General features: G+C 33.1%; 1 pseudogene; it reads right to left on the reverse strand.

The window, feature by feature from the left end:
* Positions 1 to 12613: 12613 nt before the first annotated feature.
* Positions 12614 to 27727, reverse strand: part of LOC121460748 — a 54758-nt pseudogene continuing 39644 nt past the window's right edge.

Raw genomic sequence — 27727 nt, forward strand, 5'->3', positions numbered from 1 at the left:
ACAAATCCTTTTCTGCATATACATTTTGTTATATGCATTCACTAGATTACATATAATTCACACATATACCAACACATGCATTCTCTCTGTTGGAAATTCTATAAGTATGAAAATAAAACAATAGTGACTAAATCTAGGTGATATGTAATGCATTAGGTTGCGGAGGTTTAAATTCTAAGGTTTATTCAAAGTCTAATAATCTTTAGATTGTGGAGGAGAATCAATATATTTTAGAATGTGTATCTCGATTATTTTAATGCTATTTAAACATTTACAAGTGTTGTTTAAGCTATTGTTTTTCTACATGATTATTTTTCTCTGGGTATATTTTTCTGTAAGTGATTACTCTAACTCTCCCTTCCCATCTCCCTTCACAGGACTTGGCTTAGGCTGGCCATGTCCACTCTGGCCTCTTTCTGATGTCTCTGGCTATGCTCTCCCTCAGATCTACAATAACCCTTCTCCTCCACCATAGCTAAGAGCAGTCATGTCCTTTTTATTTTTTTCATTCACTCTCTACTAATTACTATTCCACTCATATGATTTCTATAACTTTAAAATATATCAATGTCTTAATCAATACTGTGTAGTCGTCACAGTAAAATTATGAATGGTTAGTCTTATAATATTAAACAGTTTTTGGTATTTTAGTAACGATACATATATTTTTATAGAGTTTTTGATGGCATTATGACTTTTAGATATTGCTGTTAAAAATTAAAGTGGACTATTTTATAATATTATTTTTGTACCAGTCATCTTAAAATTTTTATCATTAATCATGAAATACTTCAATTTACTCCCCGAGGTTTTTAGGGTGAATGCTGTTAGGTACAAAACTGGGAACAAATGGCTAACTCTGGTGCCGACTTGCATACCAAACAAACTCTTGCCTCCAGGCTCTCTCAGAATAGCAAGTACCTGTTACAGGGTCCATGCTGCCTTCTAGCTCCTCTCAGTTCTTCTCACCTCAATTGTACCCTAATCTCCAGCTCACAGGCTTCCCTTCCTCCAGCTTCTCATTCCCATAGAACCCTGCCATTTGGTAATGTGCTCTCTTAGTTCCCTTGGTCTCCATCTCTCTCTCTCCCTTGTTTTCTTCCTCTCTTGCTCTCCCCCTTTTTCTCTTTTCCCATTGCTAATTTCAGCCTACTGATCATGTTTAGTCTACGACTACCTCTCCCTACTGTGGACTTTTGCAGGGTCTCTGTACCATCCCTCATATCTACCATAAAACCGTCATCTCAGTCACACCTTGAAACAATCATGTCTTCATTTTATAAAATTGCCACCCCTAAAATCTCTATTTTCTCATGAGGGTATTACTGTTTACTTCTTTTAAAAGTTGACAAAGTTGCATGAACAGGGTCCTTTATGACTCTAAGAAGCAAAAATCGATTACAGATATTTTTCTGTGCTAGTGAAATTTTTAACCAGACTGTACCTGGGCATTTATTTCAAATGTAGTTTCTTCTCATATTTTTAAGCTCAGAATAACTTTTGCATTTTAGTTTGACTGTCTCTTTGTGTTCTATTAGTTCTATCAGCATCCACAATTTTCAGTACTTCGAGTCTTTCTAATACTTATATTTCTCTTTGTGGTTCTGATTTGTAAACAAGAACGCTCAGTATTTCCTCCTTGTTTCAGTGTGAAATCTTAGCTTGCTTTTCCATACTATATTAGTCAACATATTTCTGCTTGATTTTCATTCTTTGATTTTTGTATGAATTCTTCTTTATATAGTTTGGACCTTATCTTTCCTTACATGTTATTTAACACAACTCATGCATTCTTTTATTCTAATTTTAATTAAAAATGCTTTTATTTATTTAAGGATTTGCTTATTTTTATATGCAGTGGTGTTTTGCTGTCTGTGTTAGAGTACTAAAATCCCTAGAACCACAGTAACAGATTATTTTGGGCTGCTATGTGGGTACTTGGAGTTGAACACCGTTCCTCTGGAAGAACAGCCAGTCCACTTAATCACTATACCATCTCTCCAACCCATTAAATGGTTTTTAAAATAAAATGGATCTCAAAATTAGTTCTTGTAATTATTATTTATTTATATTTAAATCAATTTCTTCTTGACATTCAAATGTCTCTTTCTTAATTTAACGATAATTCTGGGGAAGTCCAATTTTTCACCAGTAAACAAAATGCCCTGTGCGTGAATATAATTCTTAGTTATTTCTTAGCTTTTAAGTTTTATGTCTACTTGATCAGCCAAATTCTTGCCAATTTTCTTTTATCTCTCAAGCACTACAATTTCCAAGTGTGTATTATGATGTTATCTATCTTTTCCCTGGCAATTCACAATTGAACTGTAGCCTCTTCTGTGGCATATATTGAAAATACAAGGCAAAGAAAAACAAAGCTCTTCAATTTTATACACACTAGATCAGAAAGATATCATGTCAATTTACTTAAGGAAATTTCAGGAAACCAACCAGGCAAAAAATTATAACTGAAAAAGAAAATCAATTTTAAGGTATGATGGTGTTTAAAAATACTAGCCAAGAATGGTGCCATATGTCTATAAACCTAGCATTTATAAGACAGAAAAATAACTGTCCAAAATTTCAGCTCGATTTGCTCTTGTCTATTGTAAACCATTTGCTTGGCGTGAAAAAGACCACTATATTAATACTTAGTAGTGTGTAAACACAAAACAAATACTAATTGTGTCCTGTGTTTTTGATTTGAAATTGGTTTTCTTCCTCAAGGCACATATCTCGCATATCCCTGACCTTAAAAGCTAAAAAAGCAATGTAGTATTCTTGAGGTATACCTGATGACACATTTGCTCTGCAAAGCCACATTGTACATCCTCTATACAGTAGAGAGTTCATCCTTCAAAGACAGAATCTTTGAGCTTAAATGAATTTGGTTAATCCCCATCCCCATATCCAATTTGAGCCTGCTAACCAAATAAATATCTATTATATAGTACTAGAAATGAGGGCAAAGCAAGGATTTAAAAGAAAAGATTTAGCTCTGAAAATTGGTCTTTTTTAATTTTTTGTGACATACTTTACATTTTCTCTTAATTAGAGCAGGCATGGTTTATTCTCTTTACTGATTAACTATGCATCCATTTACTTATGCTTCACTTTATTTCTTATGCTAAATATATAATGCTCCCACTGATTTGAGTATTTTAAAAATAAAAGCAGTGACAGAGCTGTTGTAGATAATTTGTTAATGAATCACAGAGTCAGGCAATACATTCTGAGATTCTTGTAACCTTCTCCTTGTGTGATGTGTACACATACAAGCCATTTAATCTACTTAGGCTTCCCAGTTCCCCCTGAAAGTGGTGCTTTTGTGTCCCAGACAACTTTGGAGGTACTGGGCAAAGAAATAATTGTAAAAGTCATAAGGTCTTTCCTTGTTCAGATTAAGGGCAGTGTTAGTTCATATATTATCAAATAAAATCATAAGTAATAAGATTTTTGTTAGATCAAACGAAACAAGAAAAATATAATGAAAATTGTACTGGCTATTTTTATGTTAACTGGACACAAGATTCAGTCATTTGAGAAGATGAAAATGCTAGTTTCTTTCCTTGCTCAGGAATCTTTGGGATTGTAAGTTTTGTGCTTGATCATTGCACTGTGAAAAAATGATCTCTCAGTGTACTCAGATAGTGTTAGGTTCCTTCTAAAGTTGAATCCTCAGATATTTACTTTCCATCATGGACTCTCTGTTAGGTCATTTTAAATATTATTTTGAAATTGTATTGGCTTTTATTCATGGAGATTGACAGTTCCTTTACATGTATTTATTAATATGTATCAGTGATGAATACTGAGGAATTATGTCATCTTCATAAGTCTACTAAATTTTCTTGAAAGTATTTAAAATAATAAATTTGTAATTTTATGGAATAATTTTTCATTTTTTATCTATATATATATATAGTTATTTATTATTCATAATTACATTTAATAATTTAAATTTCTAAAATATGATCAATTTTAGAAGCTTTCTATTAAATTTTTATGGTTATTTCTATAGAAATTGATCTTTTATTCTTGCTATACATGAAACATTAAGTTCAATTTTTTCTCTATTTTTTTTAAAATTCTGTTTAATATATTACAATTTATTGAACAAATATTCTTTTATTCTAAATTAGTGACACTTGTTTAGAAATCAAATTGATCATACTTTGGCATGTTATTTCTAGGACATCCTGTCATTAATAGAATTAGAATAAATTTCTGTTAATTTTTTGAATTTAGTATTGGCTACTTCCAGTTTTTCATTTCCATGTGTAATATATGATTGCCTTGTCAATAACTATAACAAATCCTACTGAGATCATGATCTGTTTCTTGGTGAATGAATAGATCAATTAGTAAATTTGGCATTTTGACCTAAGACACTCATTATTCATGAGGTTATAAGATGGCCTTTGTAGTGCTATATTTCTGGCCCAGTGTGTGTTCAGTTCATGAATATAAATCAAACTGACATGGATCAAAGGTTAATTTGTAAGATACAGTCTCTTCTAGGTGCAATTTTTCTTAACTTTCTAGTAGAAAAAATGTGCTCAGTGTGTCTTTTATCTTTGGGTTACTTCAAACCATAATACTAACATTTGCAACTATCTCTCCACAGGAGCTTTTTGTCTAGTGGAGTGAGAGATTAAAATATAAATATTTATCATTCTAAAATACAGTTCAGATTTACTGCCTATCCCGGTGGAATAATTTATCCTTCATGTTTCCCTTTGTTATATGCCACATGTTTTAATTGGTTTAATAAACCATATGATTTGGATATTCTTGCTGTTCCCAAGCTTTCAGTTTCATGACTCTGGAATTCTGTTCCGGTAAAGTATTTGGAGTTTAACTTCACACTAAAGAACATTTCAATGTAAGAATTGGCTTAATAGATCTTTTTACATTGAGTTTTATAAACCAATATTACATTCATGTAATAATGGGCACTTGGGGGATATTATCATTTTTATGAATTAGATCCATTGATATCATTTTAATCATTATGCCTTTTGCTTAGAGTACATGGTCTGTGTCTTTCTTTTTGACTAGAATAATCTTGCCTGGTCTTGGTATGGTGAAATTATGGAATCATAAATTATTTGAGATATACTTATTTCATTATTGTGTATTGCATAGATAAAGTACGTGATAGCAAAGTTTTCACTACAGAGATTATTAATCACTGGGAGTTTTGAATATTGAAAAAAAATTAAAAATCAATAAATCAGGGATGAAGGGAAGGCTGAGTGTTTAAGAATACTGATTGCTCTTTCCAAAAATCTCTATTAAAGCTAACACTTACATAGTGGTTCACAACCATTACTTACTCCACTTCTAAGGAATCCAAAGCCCTCTTCAGTCTCCATTGGTACTGTTCATACATGGCTCACAGATGTACATACAGATAAAACACAAATATACATTAAATAAATAATAAATGTAAAATTGATAATTAGATTGCCTTAGTAAAATGGTTTCTTGCTTTTTCTCCATTATTTATTTTGCCAGTTTCAATAGTTGGCATCATTCTTTTTTCTGTGTATGAGTTGTATTTTGAAATAAGTGTTACACAACTATTTATACTACCTTTATCATTCTTTGCAATATTTTCCGTATTTCATTCTCAGTGATATCATTTTATGTTTCTTGAATAAATTTTCAAAAACAGAATAGCTATTGCCTTCCAATTCATTCTAAAGTGTTTGTGTTTCTGCTGTCTATACCCATATCATTTCTACTTAATAAATTTATTCATGCAATTGGATATAAAATATAAATTTACCAACTTTTTAGTGATTCTATTCTTCCACCTCTAGTTCTGATCTCTCCTTTTTTATTGCCTCTATTTCCCCACCTTCCTTCTCTTTCTTTCATCCCTCCCTTCTACTGCTTCCTTTCTTTGTCTCTAATATGGAGTTGATTAGAAACTTGGTGCAAGGACAATTCCCATAAACCTACAAGGATGCCCACAACTAAGACTTCTAGCATTTGTGGATACTAGCCTGACTGGCCATCTTCTCTGATTATACTGGTGACTACTCCAATTGTCATCAGAGATCCTTTATCTAGAAACTGGTGGAAATGAATGAATAGACCCACAGACAAATGTTACACCAAACATAGGGAATCTTGCTGAAAAGATGGAAGATTGGAGGAACCTGAGCAGTCAAGGGCCTCATAACAAAACCCATAGAAATAACTAAACTGGCTCATAGGAACTTGTAGATTCTAAGCTAACAATCAGGGATCCTGCAAAAGACTGACCTAGGACTCCTGCACATTTGTGATAGCTATATAACTTGGTATACTTATGAAACTCTTAACAATGAGAGCAGGGTCTGTCCCTAATGCTTTTGTTGGCTCGTAAAATCTTTTAATTCCAGGTGATAATTTATGGATTTGTCATTGTTGGTAGGGTATTTTATTCTTTGATTTCTATTTCTGCTCTGGATTTTCAGAAAGTGAAAAGGCTGAATGTTTCCTGTTTTGCTGACCTGCTCAGCTGGTCATGATGACATTGGAGGCCAGCATACTGAGATGAGTGAATTGATGGAGAAGATCTTCATGATGGGGTCACATTAGAAAGGGAGAGTACAAGAGCTTTCTTCCTGTAGAGCTGGAGATGAGAATGCAGGACTTCGGGAGCTGTGGAAGTGGGGGTTCACTTTCAGGACATTTGCTACCCTGGGAGGAATGGCCCTTGGTATATCAGGTGGTGCCTGCTGAGGATATAGTCTGGGAAGACACAATGGATAGGGTGAAGAACATTAGCAGAGGAAGATTAGTGGGACCCACTGGAGATGGGAGTAGGGGAATGGAGAGGTTGCCGTGGGGGTTGGCTACACAGCTGAGAAGAAGATTGACATATTGGATTTAGGGGCGCAGATAGTTTCCCCAGAGTTGTTGACTGGGACAGAGCAACTGAGTGTGTGTGTGGGGGGGGGGGGATGTTAGGAAGGGACAGATTGTGGAATTCACATGAAATGTGGGCACGGTGGTGGGGGGTGTAAAGCTATAGCTACTAGTCTGTTGCGTCCCTGGAAATGAAACTAGGGGAATTAATTTGGAGGTGAGGGTCCTCAATTTGTTCTTCTCTTCCCCTGTTCTGCCTAGACAGTGTGTTCCCATTCTGTGTTGGATAATGGAATGATTGTGGGAGCCCATATATGACTCAGTTTCCATCTCGAGTAAACTCTGACTTAAAGAAGTCATTTGAGTTCAAGCTTGCCTGTTCTGCCTGCATCCTTGATGGCTGTGAAAATTTTCTGATTAAGCCCAAGGAAACGAGCATTTTGCCCATGAGAAAAAGACCCATTATCTTGTAGAAAGAATTCTGCTGATGCCAATCCTTAAGAACAAGGAGAGAAAAATTGAAACTGCTTACTCAAGAACAGGAATAGTCTTGTGGTTAGATACTGGCTGTCTATGCTGTACTTTGTTCTGCTTTTGTATTTAAGCAAGCTGTGAAATATACTAGGGCTGTTTTGCTGTTTTTTTTTTATTCTACATGCTGTTTATTGAAATTCTTTCAAGCTTATAATGAAAGTAAACCTGAAGCTACTGTCTTATGATGATATTATCCATAAGCACAAATTACTCTGAACAATAATATAATTTGTGATAAATATTTTAGTAACAAGTAGTTGAGAGATAGCCAACTAAAGGTGACAGACTAATTCAGGGCCACAAAGTATTTCCAATATTGTTTGTTCAAACTAAAAGTTAAAGATCCAGCAAAAAGCAGTCAGAACGTTAATATCAGGCCTAAACCAGGAAGGATACCCACTTTTTAGTTAAATATTTATAAAAGTGGTAGCCGTAGAAAAATACTAAACTTTTCAAAGGTTTAAGCAAAATCTTGACCCACTAGCTAGAAGCTGTGGAAACAAAGAATGGTTATCATCTTCCTACGTATAAACCCAGCAGCACAGACATTAAGGGCAACATTGAATAAATGGGACCTCCTGAGACTGAGAAGTTTCCGTAAAGCAAAGGGCACTGTCACTAAGACAAAAAGGCAACCTACTGACTGGGAGAAGATCTTCACCAACCTCGCAACTGACAAAGGTCTGATCTCCAAAATATATAAAGAACTCAAGAAACTAGACCGTAAAAGGCTAATCAACACAGTTATAAAATGGGGCACTGAACTGAACAGAGAATTCTCAGCAGAGGAAGTTCAAATGGCCAAAGACACTTAAGGTCATGCTCAACCTCCTTAACGATCAGGGAAATGCAAATCAAAACAACTTTGAGATATCATCTTACACCTGTTAGAATGGCTAAAATAAAAAAAAAAAAACAATGTTTAGCTGTTTTGACATGACAAAACAGACCTCCCAATTCTATTCTGTGTTTTCTGTCTCAACTTCTTTCATCTAACATTTCCTTAGCTTTAGTGTGCCCCCAATCCAGGGACCCTGGCTGACTTTGTGAGAGCAGACTCCTACAGATGATGGAATGAGTTGTAAGAAGGAAGGTTGGGGAGAAAAATCTGTGTTCCACTGGGGATGGAGTCAGATCGGAAAGGAAACCTCTGTGGGTTCTCTCCTATAGAGCTAGGGATGAGACTTTAGATAAGATGATCTCAAGAATAACAGCAATTTTTTGTTTTGTTTTATGTTTATGTTTAGACAATTTTTGTTTATTTAATTTTAATTTCAAGTTGTTTCTTCAGTTCTAGCCAACCTACTGAATCAATTTGAATAATTCTTCATTTCTTTGGTTAGATTTTCAGTAATGTAATTATTATTTTTTTTGAAAACATAATGTGTATAACTGTATTTCTTTTTTTTTTCTTTTTTTATTGAGAAAAGGAGAAAAAAAAAAACAAGATTCCACCTCCTCCCAGCCTCCCATTTCCCTCCCCCTCCTCCCACCCTTTTCCCCCTCCCCCCACTCCTTTCCCCCTCCCTCTCCAGTCCAAAGAGCAGTCAGGGTTTTCTGCCCTGTGGTAAGACCTAGGACCTCCCACCTCCGTCCATATCTAGGAAGGTGAACATCCAAACTGGCTGGGCTCCCACAAAGCCATCACATTAAGTAGGATCAAACCCGCATGCCATTGTCCTTTGCGTCTCATCAGCCCTCATTGTTCGCCATGTTCAGAGAGTCCAGTTTTATCCCATGCTTTTTCAGTCACAGTCCAGCTGGTCTTGGTGAGCTCTCAATAGATCAGTAATGTAATTATTATTTAGTCTTAGATTATAGGTTTTTCCATTTGACTATTTCAGAAATAAGTGAGAAAGAATTATAATAGATATCTTGTTGAATTATAACTAAATATAGTTTGACTTCATAAACCTTCAAACAATATATTTTATGGGAATCTCATTAGTACAATGTTATAGAAGGTCATTTCAAAATTTGTTAAGCCAGGTTTCATTGAATTCTATCCTTGAGCTTGAGTTTATTTGGAGTATTTAAGTTCAAGGGAAGAGAGTCTGGTTAACTTTGTCTGATTAGCATATTTACACCAGGCTACTCCAAGGGACTTTCTACTCACTTATGGAATATTTCATGAAATTATAAAAAAATGACCTTTTCCAGTGAAAAATTGAACTTCTCTACTTTTTAAGGATTTAAAAGTAAAAATTCTCACCTTCAAATTCTTTTCATCCTTGAAGTGTTTTGACCTCCAAATTGTCTACAATCATTCCTATGGTTAAAACATCAAAGAAATTAATTTGTTTCCTTCTGTTCTCCAAGAAGGCTTAGTAACAATGTATTGCAACTTCACATCATCTCAAAACTAGTTACCTTTATTCTACAGTCCTTCTTTGTGAAATTTTTATGCCCTCTCACTAAAATTGATTGACTTTAAGAAAATGGCAATGTATTTATTTAATGAGTAAATGCAGAGATGTATGTCTTCCTTTGACTTAGTAAATGTAGAATCATCTTATGAGATAAAATTCCATATTGTATACATAAAAGCTTATCTAAATTGCTGTGAACCTTTAGCCTCTTTTATTGTTTATAAGAATAAATAAGGGTGTTAATGAACTACAGGCAAAATTTAATCTCTATTTTATAGTAAAGCATGAATTTACTATTGTGGAGTTTTAATTTCGTTGTTATTCTCAGATCATCCTTTCCATTATCCCTACTATATTAAAATAATTGGTCTTGATTTGGAAAAACAGCTCATAATAATAGTCTTAATGCTAGCATTAATATAGATTTCAAATAATATACATGAGCTTGTCCTAATCTCTGAACAAAGTAAATCAATCAGACATCTTTATACTTCAACAAATAACAGAACAGCTGGCAAGATGACCAACTTAGATTTGGTTCCAAAGCAGATTTTTAAAAACCTGTCATCTTTTCCACCTTTACAAAGTTTTCATACTCCATTGGAAGTAAACTTTTATTGAGAAAATAAATGGTAAAGGATGGAGATAACAGCCACTTCTCCTTCCAAGGGCAGTGGGATGAAGAAGAATAAATTAGCATGTCAAAAAGAGATAAAGCAAGTGATGGGTCTCAGTAGACCCCCAAAGCTGGGGCGCAATGGAGGGAGGTCCAGGCAGCTTTTATATATGTTAGCCATCCTATTGGGATCTCAGGCTTTTCTAGTATCCAGAATATATAGTACACTGTGTTTTGATGTGTCATCTTAATAGTTTGGTTTTTCTAAGAATAATTTTGCATTTTCCTTTTTAATACACACGTGAGGTCAAAAGACCAAAACCATGCCACCTGATACTCTGTGCATATACAGTCAGTAGAGTACAATCAGTTCCTAATTTATTTATTTAGAGTTCTTAATGTGTTACTGACATCATCTTCTATAGTCTTTTAAATTCTGTTGCTTAATTTTGTATTGTTCCTTCTTTAATACTAAAGAAATATGGAACGAATTAACTCTATACAGTGGTTAAAAATCAAAACATTTTTGATTTAGCCGTACTTTACTTTTATTGTTCTTTATAGAAAACAAAGAAAATTGATATAAAATTGATAGTAAAAATTACTTTGGATGTATTTTAATAAATTAACTCTCCAGCAGAAAATTATTGTATGTCTCTTTGAATACAAGGTACATCTTGGATTGAGAAGCTGAAAACGCAGTTGTGACTGTACAAACTCCTGTAGTTTTAATTTAGTTTTTTTTCAAATTAGGAAAAGGATAAGAAAAAAGATTAGTATTGATATTTTCTGAAGTTGCCCCCTTTTAATAAATTTAATTCATATTGAATTGTATTCAAACTAAGCATCCCTTGTTTATGTTAGGTGACACATTAATTCTGCATACAGTATATGTTTCTGATTTCTGTGTTTGAACAAATTTAAAGACTTTTTCTCTGATCTGAGTATTGGTTTGAAAAAAAGGGTAGTGTTGGTTTCCATTTTTATTTTTATGACAAAAATAAGGCTATTGTAAGTCTCATTCACAATGAAAATGGGATGCATTCTCTCTTTTCAATTAGTAAAACAGAAAAATTGTATGAATCCTATGAACTGTGTTTCCTTAAGATTTTGTAATCATTTCATGCTTTAATTGTTACAAAATATGTGTATTTATTTGAATCATTTGAAATTGATGCTTAACAACCACAATTCATCGATTTTTTTAATTTTAAATTTCAATATTAAGAACGTAGATGTTAACTCAGTGGTAATGAAGCTACAATACAGTGAAGCATATATGGTAGGTAGAAACTGGAACTATATAGAATGGACAGATCTCATTTGGAAAAGAAAGTAAAATAGGTATGAATGTAAAGGACTAATATGGGAGACTCAAGTGGGAAAGGGGAGCGACAAGGATTATAGGAGGAAATACAGGACAGGACAAGGAAAATTAAGGCACATATGAAAGGTAATATGGAAACCTAATAGAATGGAAACTTTCTAAATTGTATACACACTTAAAGGAAATTTAAATGAAATTACTAAATAATGAGGGAGAGGGAATCTCACTTGGTCATATCCAGTTCCAGAGTGAGTTAGATCCAGTTGTGTGATCATTCACAGAGGCATTTTATAACTAAGAACCAATGAATAGAAGGATATCTTTGCAGGTCATTTAGAAAGTAGAAGTAATCAGAATATATTTTAATAAAGATAATTTGATGAACTTTTCAAGCTCCAGTGAGTATCTATTGACTTTTCTTGTCTGAAACAATTCTAACTGCATAGTAGAACAGCCAAATTATGAGGTCAAATAAGGACTTCAACAGGCATGAAGGGGGAATTGATATATTTATATTTTAATTAAAAATTTTCAAAATACAGTTATGTCCTAAAGTAGTCAAATATTTCAGAATAAGCTATTCAACGCTCAAAGTTGGAAGAATGACCAAAATTAAATCTTACTTTTTATAAGTGAATAAATGTGATCCAAATGTGTCCATCAGTAAATTTTTCAAAAGACACATGCTATAATAAACAAACTAAAACTGTTCACTGATATGAATGGACTCCTTAGATTTCTCTTTTGGCTTAATTATAGACCACTGACAGTAATAGCTTTTTAGTACCAAGTGTAGCATGATGTTAAGCCAGTTTAGCTTTTGCACATGCATGTTGCACATCTGGCTGATAAAAGAGAAAAAATTACAGCATTACACTGTTAAACTAAATTTCATCCATCCCTTTAAATAGCATGAATACCAATGTCATCATACCTGTTCTCAGACTTCACACTTTTAACTTTTGATACACTTACAGACTTCTAATATAGCACACTGATGCCTTCCTCTTCATCTTCTTCCTTAGCTTCGGAAGATCCTTCTTCCTCTGCTTTCTTCAACCATTTAATAATTAGTTCTGCTTTGACACAAATTTCTTTCACATGATCTTTTGAGCCGTGTTTTTAGAGGCCTTTCCCAATGACCCACTTTTCTAAAACATCTGCATCATACATCTCTTTCCAGATATGTGGAATTCTGGAGATCATCTGAGCTTGATGCATTGCTACCATAGACTCCAAACCATGAGTACCATATAGCTAAGCCTTTATGTTATTGTTTAAAAAATTTAGGAAACAGTGTGTGTATTGCTTGATTTGCACTTTTGTCTTCTTATTAAGAAAAACTAAATTCAAAATGAGAAAACCTGTGGCTTTTACATCCATTCTTTTCTGCATCAGCAACAATTTCCTTATGGATAAATCAATAATGCCCTCTTCTTTCTTATGGTATTTGTATGTATTTATTTTTTATTCATTTTACATATCAACCACAGTTTCTTCTCCCTTTTCTCTTTCCACTCCTTCCCCAACTCCCCCAAACCAATTCCCATCCACTCTCCAGAAAGGGTAAAGCCTCTCATGGGGAATCACCAAAATTTGGCACATAAAGTTGAGGCAGGACCAAGCCCCTCCCCACTGCATCAAGGCTGAACATGTTATCCCACCATATGGAATAGGCTTCAAAACGTTAACTTATGCACCAAGGATAGGTATTGGTCCCACTGTCAAGGGTCCTTACAGACAAGGTAAAAACTTTCTCACATACAGAGAGCCTTGTTTGGTCCCATACAGGCTCCCCAGCTCTGTTGATATAGAGACCATGAGCTTCCCATTAGTCCACTATTATATTAACAAGATCTGAAAACAACTTAGATGCCCCTCAATGGAAGAATTGATTAAAAAATGTGGTACATTTACACAATGGAGTATTACTCAGTTGAAAAAAACAATGACATCATGAAATTATCAGGCAAATGGTTGGAATTAGAAATCATCCCAAGTGAGGTAATGTAGACCTAGAAAGACAAACATGGAATGTACTTACCCATTAGTAGATAGTAGATGGAATGCCCTCTTCTTTATTTAACAAAATCAATCAGATTGCTGACAAGCTCTTTTATAGTTCTTTCCAAATCATTTTTTGAGTATTAGAACCTTTGTATGGTCAGTGATTTCATTAATTCTGTATCTCTGTGCTTGCTCAGTTGTATCCTACCTCCAATCATCATGTTCCTGCTCATCCACAACATAAGGAGGATGGTACACCTTTTAACTTAAGATCTGTGAACCTAGAAGACTCTTAGTTGCTGAAAATTGGAGAATGCAAGCAGTTGTAATGACCTTACTCAGCCATTAATAAATTAATTAAATTAAATAAATGGAATATTTTAAAAGCTGTATCTCTGGTTCCTCTCTGTCAAGATTGGTCACTGATAATTCTTGTCATTCAAAGGGAGACTGATGAATAAATGAATATGTGACATCCTGGTGAAAAGCAAAAAGTACCTGAATGTCCTATGGTTTTAAGAGGAAGTTGTAAAATTTGGAATTGTGTTTTTTCTGGGTGTGTACACTTACCCCAAACCATAACATTTTGAGTCATGTGCATGGCATATTGGATGCTCCAGGAAAATTGCTCACCAAAAAAAAAAAAACAAAAAAAACAACAACAAAAAAACATATTTTGTGTTTAGTGGTTGCTTTGTATAGAGAGAAAGACTTAGAGGTTTGTGTAAATCATAAATTCTGATTCTATTTGAGAGGAACAGAAAAATGTGCACTAATCTCTACCTAAAACCGCACAATTTTTCAGTTTTAACACTTAAGTTATAGTTTAAAGATGTTTAGACTTACTCTATTTGGGGTTTGAAGTATTCTCCCATACCCCTAATATTATAGTTTATCAGCTGGTGTTTATCAGCTATAGGAGTTCCCTGATAGATTTTTTGGGGGGGTCACATAAGTATACTATCATATCATAAGTAAATAATGATATTTTAGATGAATGATTAATAAGTATGACCTCATGAAACAGTTTATATAATTATTTTTAAAAAGCTTTAAACTTTTCATAACATTGAATCCATGTATCTATTAGAATTACACAATTACCTTTCGTAATTTTGTAAACAGAATTACCAGTGATATAAAATTAATGTTTTAATAAACAACTGGACTTCTAGTATAAACAAAGCCACAGTCAAATTTTTAAGGTAATATTTTTTGCTCAATATGAGGATGATGAAATAGTAAAGAAAACTCATTTTTGAGAGTAGTAAGTTCTTATTATATATGTGAGAAAACTAAAAAATAAGACCAAAGAAATATATATTTGTAATTTCATAATGAATAATGTAGTCAATCAAATGATAACAGTGTTCCCACCCTTTTAATAGACAGTGTTTCTAAAGGCAAACTATTATTCCTATAATTTGATATCAAAATATAGCTGTAATTAAAGACCTATATGTACCTGAAAAAGCAGATATATAATCACTTCTTAACTTGCAACTTCTAATTCCTAATCATAAATTCTACACCTCGAAAGAGAAGGAAATGTGGAACTTTTTATTTTAATTCTGAAATATTAAGTTGTTACCTGAGGTCAACACTTAACATCAAGACAATACATTATATATTGATACTGAAGGTCATTTGCAATTTATAAATATGGTAATATTATTCTGAAAACTTTGAGCTATGAATGCAATAAATCATTTGTGTGCGGCTCCTTTTAGAATTAAAATGAGAGGAGAAACCTAACAGATATTGGAAATTCCATTTTATGTCATCAGTTTACAGTCCACACTCTGATTAATATTCATTGGCTTTGTCTGAAATTGAAAGAGTGTGATGTTTATCAACATATAATGGTGTTTGTTCATTACATTGATTTTTATTATGAGTTTTCACAATTTGAAATAATAACCACAAAAGCACCCCAAATGGATATCTGATTGTTCTTTGTTTATGGCATCTGTAGGAAATGTGTTGGCATGACATTCACAACCAACATGCTTTATTTAAAATTAAGAGGAAAATGGTCCTAATTATAAACATTGTCTCTAATGGAGCTTTGTAGTTTACATAATTACATTTTGTAAAGGAAAACGGCAAGCCTGATCTGAGTTCATTTTTCCATTAGAAAGCATCTGACTGTCTTCTCCCATGGCACCAGCTGTGCAGCTCTGAGCATGAGATCAGTGTGCTTCCTTTCAATAGCCTGCAGAGACACTTTACTTCCCAAGATCTGCCTCTTGCAAATGTTCCAGGGGAAAGATAATTTTGCTCTCTATAGTAAAATGCAGAGGACTAGTTCTGTCCAGAAATTTTCTTCTCAAGTGAAGTTCATTCCAACATTACCACCAGAAATTTCATGTTAATATAAAAAGGCACTTGAAACCAATTCCAGCTTATTTCCAACTATTCTCTGAATAATGTAAGTGAACAAGTGTGTAAAAAGCTATAAAATAACCAATTTCCATTACCCATTTTATTGTATTTTTGCTTTCAGAAAAATATATGAAAATAGAATATTGAATATTCATTATTGATCTGATCAATACATGCTGTTTTAAAATTCAAAATGACTAAAAGAGTAGAAAATTTCAATTACTCAAACTGTATGTGTTTGATATCCCTGTCTTAATTAATATTCCTATGTGTATCTTCAGTACAATGTTGGCTCTTTGTGGTTGTCAACTCGATTATATTTAAAATGAACTACCATCCAGAAATTGACAGTACAACTTGGAAAGATTTTTTTTTCTTTTACTTGGTTTGAAGGATGTGAATTGACTTCTAGTCCAGCTCTTGAGACAGGGGATACAAATCATTAATTTGGATCATGAGGCAGGAAGACACACCTTTAATATCAGCCATACCTTCTGCTTGAAACCAATTTAAAGATATGGAGGAAGGAAGCTTTTGTTTTTACATGATTGTTTTTGTCTTACTAGAAAGCCCATTCCTTCACTGGCACTAGAGTCCACTTCTTTGGAATTCCAGTGACTACTGAAGACCAGGTGAGGCATCTAGCCTTGTTGATTGAGCAAATTCTGGATCCTTTGACTTTCACTTTATAATACACCATTTTTTGATTAGTTTAACATATCCTGAAAGTGATTCTTATAAATACCCTTTATATATGTGTACATATTTGTATATATACTTAAAGAGATTCATTATATAAGTTCCCTTACTCTAGAGAACCCTGACTAATACAAGAAATGAGAATAGTATTATGTGAGATAGACATTGGCAGTTTTATACTATGTTGTGTTTATCAAACAAATACAGATACTGTCTGCTTGCTGTTATCCTTCCTGCATTACAACGAATATGTGTGTGTGTACCTATCTGTCTGTCTGTCTGTCTGCCTGTCATCTATCTATCTATCTATCTATCTATCTATCTATCTATCTATCTATCATCATCTATCTAGTTATGTTAGCATTCAAAGTAAAGGCTTCTTTATGACATTTTTCATATTCAAAGGCCTCTATAACTTATTCTAATTATGGTTTCTCTCTCCTTCCCCTACTTGATCCCTACACAAACAGCTGTCTTTAGTTTTCACTTTGTACATAATTACATGTATGATTTCTCATATTTTGCTGGATACTATCATTGCTTAATAAATTCCATAAAATTGGTTTTAAATAATGGGTGCTAGACTATAACTTATAGCAATCACATCAAGTAAAATTTCCCTGTTTGTATTGCTTTTCTAATTTGTCACAGTCTTCTTTATATGGTAGATATTCATATATTTATGGGTGTGTAATATGTGTGTGTGTGTGTGTGTGGTTATTATCTGAGTCTACATTATTATGGTCACTCTATTTGTAAATGATAAATATTTGTGTCTTGCATTGTTCTCACTACTGAGGAACAGTCATGAATATCTTCATCAATGCAATGGACAACTGAATCGTGATATATTCAAAATAAAATTAATATAGAATCTACAAGATGATGATGAAAGATATACAGAAAAATCAAGCTGTTGCTATCTTTTTTCTGATCTATCTTTTTCAGTTAAATCAGACACATAAGGTTTTATAGATAAGAAAAATTTCAACAAGCACTTAATAAAAATATCAGGAATGCAGCAACATTGAGAGGATTTCTATTTGGGGCACAGTAAGCAAAAGACATGATGAGTAAGTATTTCCTCTTTGAAGAGGCCAATTTTGTATTTTACAAACATAAAAAGTACTGACATAAAATATCATTCCTTATTTGGTTCTACCAGATTTTCTCCAGCTTCATCTAAAGTCACTCTGCTGAAAGAAAAACCCCTATATTTTAGAGCTAGAAACTTTCTCTGTGCTTCAGGCTCTCTGTTGCACAGGTTCAGTTGCCTTGGGCAAGAAAGTTTAAACCTTCTGAGCTTACTGCTAAACAAAGAGCCTATGGCCCTCTGTGCTGCACCTGCTGCCTGAACCTCCCAGAGCTGGACTTCAGACCATTTGAGATTTAACTTCTCCTTAGAATCATCCAGGAGTAGTTTTTACTTTTTAATCCATCCTGATGACTCTCACATTCAAAGATGAAAACCAAAGACACCTGAGGTGTCAAGGCCATCCTGAGCAATGGGACTCTTTTCTCTGTTAACAGGATTTGACCTTATTCATATTATAAAAGTTGACTGAGAAGGGATGCAATGGGACCATGTGAGAGCCTGGAAATTTTTGCCCACTGGTATTGTTATCTGATCAATGTTTCAGGCCTGGCCTCCTGAAAGGTGAAAGGGTGGTTTAAGATACTTCAAAGAGAACTCATCCTAGGAAGCTGAGGGCATCTCAGTCAAAATCAGTCAAAGGATGTTTTCTTGTGCTGAAGAGCTAACTCCACAGAGGAGTTAATTCTCTGAGGTATTTTGCATTAATAATAAATTCAAATTGAAATAATTCTTTGTGCGTTAGTTTCCTTTTCATGTGAATGGACTTCTGCTTCCTTACTCCTATTGTATTTCTTCCATTCATCATTTCTGCATTGCAAAATACTTTTGACTTTAAATGTTAATGATTTTTAATTTAAAAAAATCAACATCTTCTTCTCAGAAGGCACCTGTCTACAGAAAGCAATCCTGTCACTTTTATGTGCAATATTTTAAAAATGTGAAGTTGACCCTGACTAGGCCATATACAGTACAAAAGCTGTAATGAAAATTAAACTTTATCTGATATATGAGAACAACACTCAAGATAAAAAAAAAGGATCATTTCTTTAATTTAAAATGGTCAAAGGTGTGATGCAGTAATCAGATAACTTGTGAAGATATTCAATGTCCAAAGTTGTAGAATATGAGGGGGTAACTCCACCCTAACCAGTCTGCATGCCTGAAAGCTACTGAGGATATGTTACATAACAATGACTCTTTTTGTAAGTGTACTAGTTAGAGCCAAGTTTACTATTATATTTCATGTGATTATGTAAAAGGCACCAAATAAAAGACCTTCAAGATATTTAAAAAAAATAGAAATGAAATCAGTTTTGGTAGAACAGTAAAATGAAGAAATATTAAATTACTGTTAGAATAGATTAATATTCTACAATGATTATTTGAATTGAAATTGTTATCTGTATTTTATTAGAAAGTCTATATAAATATCTTAATTAGTATGGAAAGACAGGTAGTCAACATCTCTGATTATCACACATTATTTCTTTGATGCTTGACACAGATTTAACCGTGATTCTACAAAGTCAGATTTACAAGTGATCCATTTTAATTCCTCATTGCTTAATGTAATTTGTTAGTGGAGGCTCTAAAAGCAGGCTTTAGGCCTTTCAAATATCAACTGAGAACAATAGTCTGATGTATTATATGTGCCTGTAGAGATAAATAACAAGGCTCTATATACAGGAGTCCTTGACTGTGTTTTTTAAATCACAAAAAAAATACTGTTGCTATACTTATTCATTAATTCCTGATTGCAAGACACCCAGCATACTGCTTTTTACTACTTAAGCTGATTTTGGCAGTAGAATTGGTGTTCCCTAGAATTCTTATTTCAAGTCCTTTGTTAAATAGTATTTTTCCTGTCAGCATGGATTCTAAGATACAGTGAAAAAGACCTTGACTGAGAGATCTTTTATAAAGATGTTTATATTTAATGAGCTACTAAATTTTTTTTCAATAGCCTAATAAGAAGCAAACAAAATACCCTTAGTTCTTATATTAGTAAATTTGTTTTATATTTAACAACATGGCTGCATATCAATTTAACTAATATTAAAATCAAAAAATAGAACACGTATGATAGAATATTAAAGAAGAAAATGATCAGAAGAAGACAACTAATTGTTTTTTTAAGAAAGATTATCTGGTCAAATGTATGTGTGTTTTGCATATGAATTATCTGAGAAAAGATTGATAAGGCTTTTCCAAAATGATATGTAAGATGGTATATAATAAAACATCAATAGTTTGTAATATGCTACTATTTAGTAACTAATAAAACAATGCTCAGAAGTTAGAAATGTATTATTAGAAATGGAGGAATACCAACAAATATTCCCTTCCTGGTCTATAAAACATAGTACAATAATTTTGTGTACTTTTTGAGTAATGCAGAAGTATTTAGCAAACTAATAGAAATAAAAACAGCTCTGTCTTTAGAATAATTTAATTATTGAGTATATGTAGAATTTTACATTCTAATGAGAGAGGAAGGGTAGATTTTTATTCTTCAAAGAATCATAGAAAATGGAAGAAGTGATATCTGCCTGGGCAGTCCCTGTTGTGTGCATGATGAATAATTACTATGCTCAGTGCCCTGCCCTGCTGAAAAGAGAGAGACAGAATACATTGCACACACTTGGTGGTGTGCCAAACAGCCATTTGTCCTTTAGTATTAGCATTTTGGACTAACATACCTCTCTTTACCCTCTCTATGTTATAGGAAAGCTGTCTAGTTTTCCTTGCCATAAAATCCCAGAGTCATCTTCATGTACTATCCTGAGGGTTGAGAACTGTTTGTTAACTCTATTACTCATATGCTATGGGCAGGATTGAATCATCTCTATAATCTATGATCTATAAAATCCCTATGAGTATTAACACTGTCCTAAGAGGCTATCCATATTATGAAGAAACACTCATGATTTTGGAAATTATCATATTCTACTATTCATTTCAACAGGAGCAAAATAAAATTTTGTTCTATGTATTTTATTGGGCAGTAGTTATTAATGCTTAACAAATATATATCTTACTATCAGTACTATTGTGCATATTGGGTGATTTTATTTGGACATTTAAAACTTCATTTCATAATCAGCTTCAAGGATAAACCACTTAAAACAAATTTCATCACTCCTCCTTTCTACTACTCTTATATCTAATGCTCAGTATCTCATAGCTCCCCCAGGCAATTGAAACCCCAGTTTTGCCTTTATGAGGCTCAAACAACCTGAGATAAAATGACCACAGGCAATGTTTACCAAATATTCTCCACTTAAAAAAGTATGTCTCCTTTATTTTCTATATCAATTCCTATTACGAGCATAGGACTAGGAGTCTTGCAGCAGATTCACACTATCTGACTACTATGTTGTTAAATATATTTATTCAGTCAGTCAGTAAATACTAATGTAGCAGCTTGCATGTGGGGCACATAGAAAACTGATGTTCTTCCTTAAATATTGATCTCACTGATTGAATTTGTATGTCACGTGTGTCAATAAATATTTCTCATAACACCTATAGGAAAGTCATCAGCTAAAAAGGACAGTTAATAACTACAGAATTAGAAAGAAACAAAAAAATTTATCTTGACTAAAATTAATGGAGGGTCTTTGAAGTATAAGAGACAAGACATTTGAAATATAATACCTGATTTATTGTTTCAGTTTATATATTCTTATATTTAATAATGTCAGGGCCCTCTTCTTCATGCTGGGTTTCAATAATAAAGACTCTTAAAAGCTCAAGGGTTCTGTGTCCATTGCTTATTTATACACAGTTTTAGCAAGTGAGGATTATTGTGAATATCAGCATGGGAATTCAAACACTATCCAATCATTAGCTAATCTATGATTTTCTTCTTATCTCTCCTTAATATAATCACATAAAAAAGCCTGATAATTCAAGAACTATTCAGTCATTAAATAATCTATGATTTTCTTGTTATCTCTTCTTAAAATAATCACCTAAGATCTAATAATGAATAAAATGCTTTATATTGATTCCTGACTATTAAAGTTTCTGTTAGACAGTATGTAGGGGTTCCTCAATGACTGGATTTTCAGTGTATAATGAGACTCAATTTTTATCCCCATGGTCAAGAAACAAAAGAATAAAAGGTAAGGGGCAGAGACTTAGGATTCCCTTCAATAGTGTAACTACAGTAACCTATAGCTTCCCTCTGTACCTTCTTCTGAAAAATAACACTTCCTTTCAATAGTGCTACCATCCATACCAACCTTCTAACCTAGGGAATGGTGTGAAAACCTAGGATCCAAACTCAAGCACAAGAAAGAAGACAAAATAAGTTATTTAAGATGTGTACCTCCTCATTAAACCTTCTCTTTTTAACTAAATGGGTTATGAAAGACAACAACTTCAAGGGGAAAGTATTTGGAGATTATTAAAATTTCTCATCATAGTTTGTATTTTTAAAAACATCAAATCATTCTATAAGATATTCAAAGAATTCTAGTAACATCAGATTTATATGAATGATTATTTTCTACAATGTTGGCTTATGCCTAAAAATTCAATTTCTGTTATTAATATAATAACATAAAGCAATATTTTGGTCATTCTTTGACTGATAATTTTCAGATTTTTTTCCTTTAGGCATATGTTTATGTTCATATTACTGATTGCTTAAAAAATGATTTCTTAAAAACCCAACAGCAAGGTTATATAGAGAAAATGTATATTTCTCACATATCATATTTGCTATTAAAAAGCATATTAATTTTGACAGGTAAAATGTAATACCCATTCTTTGCTTCAGGGTAATTCTGAGTATAAAAATGGAAAACGGCCAAAGTTTTCTCTAATGATTTCAATTGCCAGTTGGTTAAAACCTTTAAACTACACGTTTTCAAAGCAAAGATTACATGGTTAAGAGGCTTAAATCCTCTAACCACATCCAGGTTCTCGTGAATTAATTCATTAGCTTATAAATAAATTACATCCTCAAATCTTCTGCATAATCTAAAGTGTAGTTATTCATTTCCACCCCTTTGAGTTTCTGAGTGTTAGTTCAGATTTTTTAATTACTAACCAGGAACAGAAGCAAGCAACACAATATTTTATGTTCACCAGGAAAAAGAGGAAAATAAAAGTCTGTGGACAGAGAGGATATTTTCCTGGTCTTTTCTTCCCCTCTTCTTGTCTTCTGTCATTCACATGTATAAGCACTACTATGCAAAACAGAGTGATGCTTTATAAGATTCATACAGACTTATACAGAAAGATTATTTTATACATAAAATTTCCATCTTGACTGAAACAGGCAAATCTCTATGGATTTACACATCTATGTTATTCAAGGTATAAGTAAACTTACCAACGTTTCTTTATTTTCACAAATTGTCATATCATTTTAAATTGTATGGCATTTATTTAGTTAACTGTTTTATTATTCAGTGTATGTGTGTATGCATGTATGTGTGTGAGAGAGAGTGTGTGTATATATGTGTGAGCTAATTATGACAAAGTGTGAAGGTCACAGCACAACTTGAAGGAACCATGTGGGTTATAGAGATCAAATTCAGGTCACCAGGGTATGGAAAATAATTTTAGCAAGTAAAACATCTTTCCTGTCCTTACTTTTGACAATATTAAAATGACCATTTTTAACATTTTATGATTTTAAATTATAAATTCTGTTCTCAGATTTCTTTACAATACATATTATGTTTGTTTTGCAACTCTTAAAATTATTCCTGGAATAATTAATTAATTATGTATTACTGATTATGAATCAAATAGTATATATGTATGTTTGTGTACATGTACATAGGATATATGTATTTGTGCATATATATATATATATATATATATATAATGATTCATTATATGTAGTTTTTTTTTCTCTTTTACACTTTGGGGGAGACACAGTTACCAAATAAATACACACAATGGCTTATTATTAGTTATGAATGCCCAGACTTAGCTTAGCTTATTTCTAGCCAACTTTTTAGAAATTATCCATTCACCTTTTGCCTCTGGGCTTTTACATTTCTCTATTCCTGTATATCTTTTCTTTCCTTCGTGTTCCGTGTATGACTGTGTGAGTGGGTGGGTTTTTTTTTTTCTCCTTGATCTTTTTCTCCCAGTTCTCTACTATTTTTTTCTCTATGACTTCCAGCCCCACCTATCATTTCTCCTGCCCTGATATTGGCCAGTCATAACTTTATTACATCAATCAGGTGTTTTAAAAAACCCAAAGTAGCACAGCTTCACAGAGTTAAACAAAAACAACATAAAAGAATTCAACACATCTTTGCATCATTAACCACAGCTTAAAAAGTAACACATCTTAAAGTAATATTCCACAAAAATTACATATGCTGTTTTACAGTAAAAACATACAACAAAACAAAATCTAAGTTAAAGATTTTCATCTGTTATACAGCATTAACCATCAGTGATGTCTAGAATTATCAAGCAGACAGAATTTACAATCCTGTAGGAGATGGGGTCTGACCATGCCTTTGGGTATTAGCTTTCATTGATATGAAATGATCCACCCTACTGTAGATGGCATCATTTACTGTCTGGTATCCAGGACTTTCTAAGTGAATAAGTGAAGCTGAGTATTAGCCTGACTTCATTGCTCTTATTTCATGACTATGCAACATGAAAAGCCACTTCAAGCTCCTGTGGCTGTAACTTCCTAAAAATAATGAAATATAATTGTGAGCAGTGATCACAAACTTGTGTCCTTAAAATGTCTTGTTTTTGTTCTTGTGAGTTTTGTCTGAATAGTTAGAATAGTAACTTGAAAGAAACTAAGACATCACAACAAAGGGTATAAGAGGTTTTTTTTAACCTATGTACAATAGCTGAAATATTATTTGATGGGAGGTTTCTCTTGATACTTATTTTAAAATAGTATTTAAACACCAGAATTGTGCCCAAATATTCTAGGTTTTAGCAATTTAAATAGCATGCTGGTTTTTGGTTTTTGATTTTGTTTTTTGTTTTTTTATTTGTTTCTTATAAGTCTCAACAAATTGGATAAGTGACGACTAAAATCATTTTATCTAATTTATTTTGGAATCATTGAATTTATTTAGTACTTCAGTGTTGATTAATTTGTCAATAGCCAGATCACAGGGTTAGCACCATATTTTTGTACCACATCAACAATAGAAACTATCTTATATGTGGTAATATTAAAATAACAAAAACATATCAATGTGCTATCAGATAATAACAAGTCTCACTATGAAATATTTGCAAGCTGAGTTTCATACTTTCTTAAATTATTAACCGTCAAGTATTTGGACCTATTATTTACTATGGAGATATGAGTCACTTCTAAATTCTCCTTTTATGTATTTGGAGGTTATTTCTAAATGAAGATCATGAACATTAATTTGTTGTCTGTGAAAGGTTTATTTTTCTTTCTACTAAAAGCATGATCAAATAGAAATGAATCATTCCTAGGATTTTCCAGAGTTTTTTAAACTTAAATTGTATTTAAAATATTTCCAGAAATATTTTGGTTCTGAGTAAGTCGACATAAATATATCATTGCCAAAGAATCCTCTGAATTCTGCCCAGATGCACTTGTCTTAATTAGAACTACTCAAAGAAACTGGTCTGCAAGTGTTCATAATTGGTCTCTAAAGATATTGGAAACCTTCACTGGATTACAAATCAACTCTCACAAAAATAAAACAAATACACTCTGGATAATTTAATCAAATTTGGTTTTAGGGTAGTAGGAAGTGTGTGAATTGCAATTTATTAATATAGAAAATATTGCTTGGTTTACATTCCTGGCACAGATTTTGTACCTCCTTAAGAACACAAAATATTTGACTATACATGAGTGTGAATCACTTACTAAAAGCCCAGATTAAGTAAGTAAATTTCTCACAGGAAATTGTATACTCTATACTGACATATTTTGAAGAATTTTTCTGACTCTGTTAAATATTTTTGTAATGGGCCAAGGAATATAGGGCCACAACAATCTTTCCTCCATATGAAAACAAAACAAGAGTGCTCAGAGAGATTTGTGTTGAGCCTAACTTGTGGTTTTTGCCTATATAATGTCAATCCCAAATGATAAGGAGGTTCTCCTCCCTGCTGTGCTTTAATGAGTGGACGAGACCCCCAGTCTGGCTGAATAGCGCACTGAAAATACCTTGCTTTTGCATTCTGAACTTGACTGGATCCTGTTGGTCTCTCTGGGGTCACGACTTGGGTCCAACAGCATAATCAAACACCATCACTACAGCAGATTACCATGTAGAGTTCCATCTACCCTGCCTTCATCAGGGGATCTGGTGAGTCACCTGGTAATTCTAAAAGGGGAAATTAGGTTTCCATGAGGGGAAGGGTGGGAGGGAGCAAATGAGGGAGGGGGAAGGAAAAGAGGGAGGGAGCAAAGAAGGAGGGAGGAGGAAAGGAGGGAGGGAGGGAGGCAGGGAGAGAGGGAAGAAGGGAGGGAGGGAGGGACGGAGGGAGGGAGAAGTTTTTTCCAGGTTAAGAATGGGGAATGGGTAAAATTATTATGATACAGGCAGTTAGGTCTCTGTGTGGTTCACAGTGGATGCTTTAAAATTGAAAAATTGAACAAAGGGGTAACATACCTCATTGGGATTGACATAATGTAAATCATAATTATTATTGGGCACTTCATATTTTATCCATAAAAGACTGGTTTGGTAACTATGCAAAATATGAAAATTTGACTGATAAGATACAAACCTTGGAGAGACTTATGGTTGATAAAATGCAAGTTTTAAAAGGACTACTTATAAGATACAAGGCTTAGAAAGATTTATAAATGAAAATAAAAAATATTTTATTGATAACATACAAGTCTTAGAAAAACCTAATAATGAAAATAAAAAAGTAGTCATACACAAACAGAGGAATTTAGAGAAGTGCCTACTACTTCATTGCATTATGAAATTGAAGAGAAGTGGTCCAAGGTTATTAGAAAACAAAATTTAACTTATTGTTACCATACAAGAATGACCACCAGATGATAGGCATCCCCAAGACTATGAATAAGTCTAATAGGATCCTGTAGAAATGTTAGATTTGAAGAGATTTATGGTCTTTTCATATTGTATGCATTCACCCTATGTGATTTAGATGTTAAATTAATGGGCAAATCAGAATAGACTTATTCCATAAGATTGGAAAGAATTAGCTGTAGCAAAATTGGAAACTGGCCCTCAGTTACAATGGAAATTATGGTGGAAACAGGAAACTAGCTTCATAGAACAATTAGGTAAGGCTAAAAGTATTGAAATTTTCACTGACTGAGATCTTGGTGAAGATCATGATGCTGATTTGCAAAGAAAGTTTAGATTTGGTGGTTACATTTTGGGTCTATATCATGTGGGACAAGATTGGAGAATCAGGCAAGAGGATTGAGTTATTTGCTAAATTATAAAACACCCAAAACATGCCTTCGATGAATTTTTACAGATTGACTTCAGAGGCAAACAGAAAGTTAGATATAATTATAGACAAACACTAATTGAATCTTTCGATTTTGAAACTGCTAATTCAGAGTGCCAAATGGTATTTAGGTGTTTAAAGGCAAGATCAGCATTCATAGATGAATGAGTTAGAAATACCTTTTTGTTGGATCTCATGCTTATGATGCTCCTTTGAAAAGAAAAATTATACATACATATATATATATATATATATATATATATATATATAAAATCACTTTAATTGTGGGAAAAAAAGGTCATTTGAAAAAAAGAAATGATCTCCTGGTGACCTTGGGAAAGGGCAAAAGGGGAGGGGAGAGGCAGAGAAGAGAGCAGAGAAAAATATAGAGCTCAATAAAA

This window comes from Microtus oregoni, unplaced genomic scaffold (assembly GCF_018167655.1).
Source record: "Microtus oregoni isolate MIOR12 unplaced genomic scaffold, Mior012 000021F_ref0000039, whole genome shotgun sequence".
Taxonomy (NCBI): domain Eukaryota; kingdom Metazoa; phylum Chordata; class Mammalia; order Rodentia; family Cricetidae; genus Microtus; species Microtus oregoni.